Source organism: Amphiura filiformis, chromosome 7 (genome assembly GCF_039555335.1).
Source record: "Amphiura filiformis chromosome 7, Afil_fr2py, whole genome shotgun sequence".
Classification (NCBI taxonomy): Eukaryota; Metazoa; Echinodermata; class Ophiuroidea; order Amphilepidida; family Amphiuridae; genus Amphiura; species Amphiura filiformis.
Window position 1 is genome coordinate 52,013,972 of NC_092634.1, and position 10,226 is coordinate 52,024,197.

A 10,226-nucleotide genomic window follows, 5' to 3' on the forward strand; every position below is an offset into this window, starting at 1 on the left:
GGTAAGAACAGGTAGAAGATGTTGTTAAATGCCAATGGCGGCGGAAGCATTAAATTTTAAGGGGTCACGAGCATATTTTGTTCAAGGTTTTACTGGGACTTTTTAATTCAATTTCAGACTATTTTAACCCCAAAGGTGTGTTTTGCTATTTCGGTGGCCAGTGCGCACGAAGCTCGGATAATTTTGCAATTATACCCTATTTGGGCCCAATACATCGTGTTTTGGTACTAAATTGCAAATGTATAGGACAATTATTGCATTGTTTTTCTGTTGTTATAATTTGTAGGGACCCCCTTGCAACAATTTAGGGGGTGTACACACCATTCCCCCCTCTTCGTCTGCTCCCGCCACATATGTTAAATGCCATGGTTCCAGGATTGCTAAAGGCTAATGTAATTTAGACCACGAAGATTCGCAACATAACAGTGAAAAAGTAGTATGATTCTCCGAGTCAGCCTTCCACACCACGGTACTCATTATATGCTAATTCTATAGATTTTGATCATTCTGATTTTAATAACAAAAATGTAGACATTATTCTGATCCAAAGATGTCTTCTTATCAAGCAACTCTATAGATGATATCTTTGTAAGAAAATTTTAAAAAGCAATGCAAAAATATTATCCAAAAATTACTTTATCGCATTTATTCTTGCTTTTAGAATCGACTTTTTCCCGGTAGAAAGATGTCTTTACTCTAATTTGATAAAACTTGGACTTTTCTCGATATCTAGGTTTGATCACAAGTTTACTGCCAAGCCAGTTTTTGTCTCTAAAGTCAATCTTCTACCTCAATTATATGGCAGTGTAGGTTTATCAATAGGCAGGGTACAAAACATATTTGAAATATTCCTTTAAATTGCCATTTGTATTCATAGAGATAAGATTCTTACCATTTTAGATGTCTTGATTAATTTTGATATGATTTTCAAATAGGGCAATCCATCCTACCCAGCATTCCCTGCTTCCATCCAACTGACACGGCATAAACTGATTGTGGACGTTTTATTACGCAACTGGGCGGGTGGACCCATGTTTACCCAGAATCATTGAACCGACAATTGTTTTAAACTTACCAGTACAATAACTGAGATATTGTCTACATTAAGCTACTTCCTTAAAAGTATTCATATGCAACGCAGGAGCTTCATTGCGGTAAGAATGAGTTCAAGGTGCTTTTTGTTTCTTCTTTTTAACTTTAGAAACCGTTCATTCAAACGCTCAGAGACAAGTTTGATTTATACATTATCTGTCCATATCAAACACTTCCCACATATTTCTTCTTTGAACGATCGAATACCAAGAAGAGTTCTCTGCTAACAGTAAATATGGAGTTATTGTCGAAGATATACCGATAAGTTCAAAGCCAGCCCATGCTACTGGCGTTGATTTCTCAAGTCAAGCTTCTACCCCAGTGGATGATTTTAGAACAAATATATGGCAGTGTAGCTTTATCAATAGGCTTGGGACAAACCGTGGATATAGGAACTCAATTTTCTGCAAGTGTTGATTTACCGCATAAGAGCTTCCCCTTAAGATAATACTGTTTCTTGCGTGTAGAGACGTCCGTAGGTAAAGAAACAGACTCAAGTCATGTAAACTGACGTGTTGGTATTTTTGAAATCTCTCATAACCTATTTTCCTGAACTATTTACTAGCTTTAATTGGTAATTCAATACCAACAGATTTTTAATACGATATCTGTTATAATAATACGTTAATAAATGCGTATCACTTGTTGGGAGTGAAATTGTACAGAAATATACAAGTGCATTATTTTGTACAATTTCTTGATTAACAAGTGACGCATTTATCCCACTCCAGAAAGACTCAACAAGTAACAGTAAGTTCACTCTTCTAGTCTACGTTTAAATATGTTGTCATGGTTGTGTATGTCTTGGAATTTGAACCATTAATAGGACGGTATTACTTAACTCTTAACTTACTTCGAGCAATGATGTACATAGTGGAACATATTGATGATATTTAATATCCGTTTGTTTAGAAGATCTTTTATTAACCCGATTTACTAACAGTCATTTCAGTGCACGCCCAGGTAAATTCCAGTTAAAGCCATAATTAGATAATATTGAATGGCTTTGAGTGTGATACAAGAATACATTGCACGAGATAGAAAAATATTGCACGAGTCGAAGACGAGTGCAATATTTCTATCGAGTGCAATATATTCTTGTATCACACGAAAATAAGCCATTCAATATTATTATTATTATTTATATCAGGCTTTTGCTATGCGGTAAAATGAAAATTTAAGCTTAATTACCTAGCCACCGGGTTTACCCAATGTGTATTGTAATGTAAGCTTACCTTTTGACCTGCTCTTTACTCTCCAAAGACAATTTCGGAATAATTATATATCTATATGTAAGTTTGTGACTTCACTTGTTTATACAGTACGAAATCTCATGTGAGCCGTTACGATGTCTGTAGTGTATTGTTGTGCTGTTGTATCATGACGCGTGTTGGTGTCGTCACCATGGTAACGCGCGACGCGTAGGCGATACGCGTACAATATTCAAAAAATATTGTATTGTATCCGGGTATTTTGAAAATATTGTACAATATACAGTTTTATTGTATCGCTCAAAAGCCTGATATAAATATTAATGAACAATATTGACGTAGATATGTGTCACTGGGAAGTCACCTGCCTGTTTGTTTCTTTACGGTATGTGATGATACTGATGTGATGTCAACCGAGGTCAAAGGTCATCTAGGGGCCCATTTGTAAAAAAATATTATATTATTATATATTATTCATTATACAACATCGTCTCATTTGCCAATTGAATCATGGGGGTAGTTAAAGGGGGTGAATGCAACAGAAATTCTAAAATAGATTTGTAAGAAAAGAACCCAGTAAGTATAACCTTAGGCTTTCTTTACTATCTTGCTCCCTGTGAAACAAAGAAACGATCGTAATCTTTGAATGTAATACTGTGTCGTCTTTGGATAGCTGTCCAAGCTGAAAACGATTCAAAAGGACATGATATGAGTAAAAGTATGGATGGAGGAATTAAATATTGAACTGTTTTGTTAAGCTAGGCTCTTTAGTTTCTCACATCTCTGGTGTACATTATTTGATTTAAATAATACATGCATATAAAAGTAATCGTAAATATACTTTGTAATAGGGAAATGAAAATTTGACGATGTTTGTTGAGTTTTGAAAAACTGACGATATTGTATACTTTTTTTTATGTGAGTTGGGCTTCTTTGTGTTTTGAATAAAACAATCACTGCACCTGTTGCACCTGGACAACATTCCATCCATACCAAGTGAATATCAAATGATTAAGTTTCAATTAAATTAAACACCAAAATGTCAACCTCTACTTAGTGCTTCTTTCTTATCAAATTCTCGCCCCTGCCAATTGCCAATTTTAACCCACTTGAAATCATTAAAGACAATACGGGAGTCACTGAACTTTTTCTTTAAATCGTGGGTCCGATTGTATGTTGTAAACTATTTCTTTATTGACTTATCCACAGTAAAGTTACCATATGCAAATTTGTTAACATTTTAACATGTGGGGAGTAATTATTAAACTAAGCAACAGCAACAGCAACAGCAACAGACACATAATACTTGATATATGTTTGATTCATAGGTATATATAAAACATTTCAAATTCATGAGGAAACGATTTTCACATGATCCGGAAATTCATCTAGCGATTTACATATATTTACAAATGTACGTTATATGTATATTATGCTGTTTTTCCTTTTGCTTTGAAACTATTTTTGCTCTTATCAGCATCGTCTATAAACAAGATGTGCAACATAGTTTCAGGAAGTCATTTGAAGCATAAGGTTATGGGTCGATGCCACAGATTTTGACAGTGCGTAAGAAATAAAGCTGTAAGAAAAAGTAAACACTAAGTATAACCGTAGGCTTTCTTAGCTGCTTCGCTCCTTGCTCGCCGATGTAGTAAAGAAATGAACCTTGTAGTTTTATATAACACCATGTACTGATGTAGTCAGAAGACTGAAATCCAAGCTGGAGACGATAAAGGGCCATGACATGGATGGTATATTTAGAGACTAAATACAGTTCATTGAACTTGTTATGCTGATAAAACTGATAAAAGGTCTACAATAATTATTTGTTGCATATCAATACGTGAGTTGACTATGTTCATAAACTTGCTGTACGGGACTGAACGTGACGATAAACCGTAAACATTTTGAGCTCTATGCGTCTTAACCATTGTTTTTAAAAAATGGTTCTGGATCTATGTGATTGTAAGCGTTGTTTTAAGAACGTCATCAAATGGCTCAATAATTAAATTGATATTTACTATAAATGACATTGTATTCGGTTGGCGCTTCAGAGGTTGTTTTTAAATTTCCTTCGTTCTCCCAATTTGCAATATTCAATACCAGAGGATGATTTAAGCACTTCCCACCACGCCACTGTGTTGACTTGCGGTTAGCACAGCTGTGTGAGTGAACATGACACCACACTGCTCGCACATTGCATTGACGGCCAAAAAACCACCAAAACAACCTGGTTATTAGAATCTGGGTATTGAAGCATCCTATTGAACTTCATTGTATCAAATCTCTTGTGGTATTAATTATCTATGAAAAGTTAACAATGTAAAGATTAATATGAAAAGTAAACAATGTAAATGTAAATGTTATGTTTGTTATTGGTTACCACAAGGCCTAACAAGCATGGATACTTTTACATGTAGCTCAGTTGACGATAGTACCTGTTGCTAGAATGTAATGAAAAATGGAAGCAAATATATGTAGGATCCCCTGACACTCTTTGATATAAAGGGAAAAAGTGTTTTACGAAATGTAAGGAGGTATGTGTAGCCATTTTTGACTGAACGCCATAATGACGTATGACGCTATAAATTGGTTCAGATGTAAAAAACAACAGAGACATTTTACCGTTTATATATCTATTTGGCTATCTATTTAAAAAATGCTAGGGGAAGTTATAAGTTGTGGATCCTGTCACTTTCAAACGAAGAAATATCAGACCTTTGGATGAGCGACTTCTCGTAATCAACAACAAACATGGTTCCATTGCCTTTATTACAGTAACAATAGAAATAAGTACACCACATTTCGCCATACTGCCTTTTAGAAACGCTTGCTGTTAGAATAAGATACATTTTAATGCTAATTTATTGTACATTCTAGGGAAGCGTGGTTACCGTTTTAAAATAACCGAGTGAGAGGGTTTTCAAGAAAATATAAGTACAATACTGTATAGGAGTACATTATAGCGGCTCAGTGCAGCGTGGGTTCGAACCTCGCCGTCGCCTCTGACAAAATAAATTTCTTTTTTTTTTAAATTTCATATTATGTTAGGGAAATGTGGCTGGGAGAATGTATGTATGGCGAAGAGTGGTGTGAGAAATAAGGGCAAGGACTAATATTATCCGACATAGTCGAATAAATTACGCGTATTCATTTGCACAGCAGACATTCGTATTGGTTTATTAACACTTGAGTCGTGATGCGGTGTTTTTATCATTACCCTTTACGATTTTGTAAGTTTAGTTTTACATTTGTCAGTAAACACGGTAAAGTCGTATGATTAAATTGATACCCTGGTCACACTTTCTTTTCTTTCTTCCTTATTATTATAAAGTGTTTCTAACATGTCTAATGGAAAGCATGATTGACTTGCAAATCATCGGTTGCAGTCTGTAATCTGAAGTCTGTCTAAAAGTGCTCTATGTAATGGTTTCGTAACGGCTTCGGTCTGGAGAATCTTATCTGCCATGTTGGCAAATTTGCAACCCGCGCTTTCATTTCCATTTCCATGCCAACGGTCACTCTATTTAAGGATTTTTGTCATTTTTACCTACAAATTCCATATTTATATTTGCTATTTCTTTATTAATTGGCATTCAAATCTTTCAATAAATCGATATCATGTTACATATTGATACCAATCTTAATTTGCAAGTTATTGCTGCACATAAGCCAGGATTTACTTATGTGATATATAACCTTAAGACAATATTGTATTAGTTGTTCTAGTGGATTGCACTAAATTTTACCATTGCTGGAAGTAATTATACGACCAACTACTGCAAGTTAAGGGTAGATGCGGTATTGTTGGTCGAAGCAGCTAAATCAATATATTATTGAAACATAACACTTTGATGTTTTGTAAAAGTTCATTCTACAAATCATATACTTTGAAAACTTGCTTAATTTATTGTTGTTAATGAGTTGTACATTTTACAAAAGTGTTGTTGTTTCAGCCCTCATTACAACATAACTCAAGAAACACAGGACCTACAAAAGTATTTCTGTGATATTTGAATTCTTCTACACGCTCGCAAGGAAATGAGTAATGCAATTTTTGCCAAAGCTTACTACCATTCTCAAGATGTTGTGAACTACCAAATCGCAACACTTTAAAATAGTGTATTACCTTAATTCATTAGTGAACAACAGAATTGATTTCTTTCCTGGTATAATATTTTTTAATATCTGCGTAATATTTTCTACGTAATACATTCATGATGTACGAGTACTTTCATCAGAATATAGCCAAAATTAATTTACTTTTTCACACAAGTAAATTAACCCAAGTGTTAAAAATGTATCTAAATTTGCTATTACTTTACGTCGATACCGTTGAATCAGTAATTGGCAAGTGCTAGTATTACATATCAGTGTAAATTGGATTTCACTAAATGTGCTGTTCATGTAAGACACACTACTTGAAAATATGACGGTCTCGCTCAAAATTCTTATTCATTGGCACGGTTTTGAAAAATAATCTTTGTCATAAAGAGGCTTAGTAGGTCATTATCAATTGAATTTGCTATTACTTCATTTCAGTGACGTTTCAATCCGATTGACAATGATAAAAAAAGAAGGGAAACGGGATATAATTCTGCCGCTCATTTCGATTTCAATCGTTACCTTTTGTAAAAACATCTATATCTGACATTCAAATTTTTTTAAATCAACGTCTGCAAGAAAATGATTCGATAGGGTCTCGGGAGACAAGAGTAATTATCTACAAACGTCTTATTCTTAACAATGTAACGGTGAATTTATAATACATTGTTAAGCGATAGCGATTGGTTTTAAGCCAATGAGGTAGAGTACTTTTTGTTGTTTTGGTAAAAGCGCGCTATAATTCATTGGTCAAATACCAATCGCTCGTCGCTTAACGATAGAGTATAAATTCAGCTTAGCGATAGAGTATAAATTCAGCTTTAGATGTGTTATCATCAAGACGAGTAAACGAAATCTGTAATATTCTCTTGATATACATATGTCTTACTGAATATGCATGATTGATTTAAAATAACACTGACGGCAAAAAATGAATTTTTGAAGACGGTAGCTATAAATTTCCGTATTTGACGTGATACTTTAAAAAATATGCTGTGCATTGCATCATTAACTTTATTGCTTTATAGTAAATATTTCCTAATGTAGCAGTCTTTTAAGCAGTGAACCTATTTAGTCAACCCTCTCATATTGTATTCTTCGCACCCAATAAATGTTACACGTGGTTTTGAAATTCGTAACCCATTATTCCTCTAAAACGGCTATATGTTTACAATATAATCATTCTATAGCATAAAACTGCTACTCGAATTACATCTTACTACGTTAAACCTCACATTATGTTGTCTAAACCATATGCATTTTATTAGCATATTATAACAAACTTTTCATGACATTGTACTGAAAAATGTAGTGATATCATGCGTTAGTTATTCAATCTCATATAAGTATACTTAAAAATGCATATTTCATCTTGCTCAGACTACACAGTGTTCAGGTGTTAGCCTAACGGAGCTCACATTGTGCACTAGGCAACTAAATTGAAGTGATTGCGGAAAAGTTCCTTTAAATTGTAAGTTGTACTCACAAAGATAAGATTCTTGACTTTTAAGCATTGTGAACCAGCAGATTAAGATTTGATATGATTTTCAAAAAGACCTTCTGCGCATTATTTGCCGCTTTATTCCAGTGGGACAGCGCGTATAAACGGATGTCTGCACGTAAAGTCTTACTTCACTGATGTCTGGACCTTTTATAACCATTTCATTCTCATTTATAACCTTTAAACCGATAGAAAAGTAAGACGCACCATCCGATTCACTGAAAAAAAAATGCGTAATAATCATTGCCTAAAGTCGACGCCAGAGATAAACTCGGAATATTGCGCCTGACATCAGTGCTGAGGCTCGCCGTGATTGTTTGCTGACCTGCGCAATGCTGTATATTTTGTCTCATTGACAAGATGACAAACTCAAAATTGCGAGTTTAATTTTAGCGGTGATCTTAATTTACTTAATAATGCTGCACACACCCGGTGCACACACCCCAACAGCGAAGGCATAATAGTAATGCCCGGACAATTCTGCTGGAAATGTTGACTGTCGAAATCATGCTGCTTCATAAAAATATTTGTCAGCGATACATACGTTTTCATATAGTGTTAAGAACAGATAGAAGGTGTTTAAAGCTATGATGCCAAATAAAACCGTGACGAAGGGTCGCTAGTCCAAAGGTTCTCTAGTCCGAAGGTTCTCTAGTCCGAATATAGAATAAGGATTATGGTTAGGGTTAGGGTTTAGGGTTTAGGGGTTTAGCGAGCCTTATTTTATATTCGGAATGGAGAACCCGATATTCGGACTAGCGAATGGTAAATTACGTGTTTGGACTACCGAACCTTCGGACTAAGGAGCCTTAGGACTAAGGAACCTTCGGACTAGAGAGTTGTCACCAAAAAAAAAAAACTGCGAGTAAATGTAGACTACCAACATGAAATGTATCCTTTCACCATAGGTAAGACAGACAGTTGCAAACTTTCACCACTGAAATATCGCAACATAATACCGGGAAGATCTAATACATGACATGTATAAACACGATTGTTCTTGAAGCATCGATATCCTGGTTCCACATAATACTGCTCCTTGAAGAATAATTTCATTTCCTGAATGACCTTGAAATACAGAATACTCCTTTATGGTTAACCTATCGAAGCTTCTAAAACAGACATAAATGCAGACACGGTGCTGCCAATGTTGACTTTTCACATCATGATTCACTAATTTAGAACATGATCTGAGTAATCCACATAACATCATACATCTAGACAAGACTCTCTGTTGGTTGCCTTAAATTTCCAAACTCACCTACTTTACACATAATTTTATGCGAATGATTTATGACAGCTTATGGCCAAGACGAATTCGTTACATCAAAATGCAGGGATTGTTTAAACATAATCTAGTATTCGCTTATTCCATCAAGGTGCTCATTACAGCATGATTCAGTATATATTATAATTTTAATGATGAAATTTTATCAGTTTAAAACTTAGACTTCGTATTATCAGACATTGAGAAAAATAATTTGCAATTATAACATCCACCGCCTTTTTTATTCTACGTAAATACAAATCTCATCAACTTGCAATAGTTAAATCAAACCAACGCATAAGTAACGACCCTGTATCACATCAAAATATAACATTTATGAACGCTTTAACAGATATCCTATGGGATAAAATGCATAGTCGTGCATTTCAAGTGTGATGTTTAAACTTACACATTCCTCTCGGCAAGTTCACCCCGTTTTAAATTGATACACTCTGTATACTTGAACCCCTAAATCGAATCAATCTCAAGCGTTTATTGATTTGAGCACTAACGGTACTCATTCAACGAAAATAAAAGAAGTACGAGTATACGTACGTGTGACTCAGGTAAGGGTATTTTCCCAACTGTTACCCATGCACAACTCGCATGTGCACGGACTTCCTATCCTGTTATTATCTTACATGAAATAAAATTGAGAACCTCTACGGCAAACTACTTTTAGGCATGTTAAATCAGGAAATCAACCTTTATGAATAAACCAATGATCTTTAAAGATAACAAACAGCTCATAATATGTGCATGTGCATTCTTTGGAAATTTTACTTTTTTAAGTAATGTTGATCCGATTCTTGTTAATCTTGGATCAAGGGGTCAGAAAAAGAATAGTTTCCACTTTGTTGTGATAATATTATAATTACTACGGTACAACTGACTCAAAATACTTCTATAAGATTGCTAGGATATCAACTTTGAGCAACAACTTGCCCTGTAAGGACTACCCCTTTAAAATCTTATTTAGTCTAACAATGCAACAATACTCTTATTTGAGCTTTAAATGACCTTGAAATTACCATTTGATAAATGGTCACCA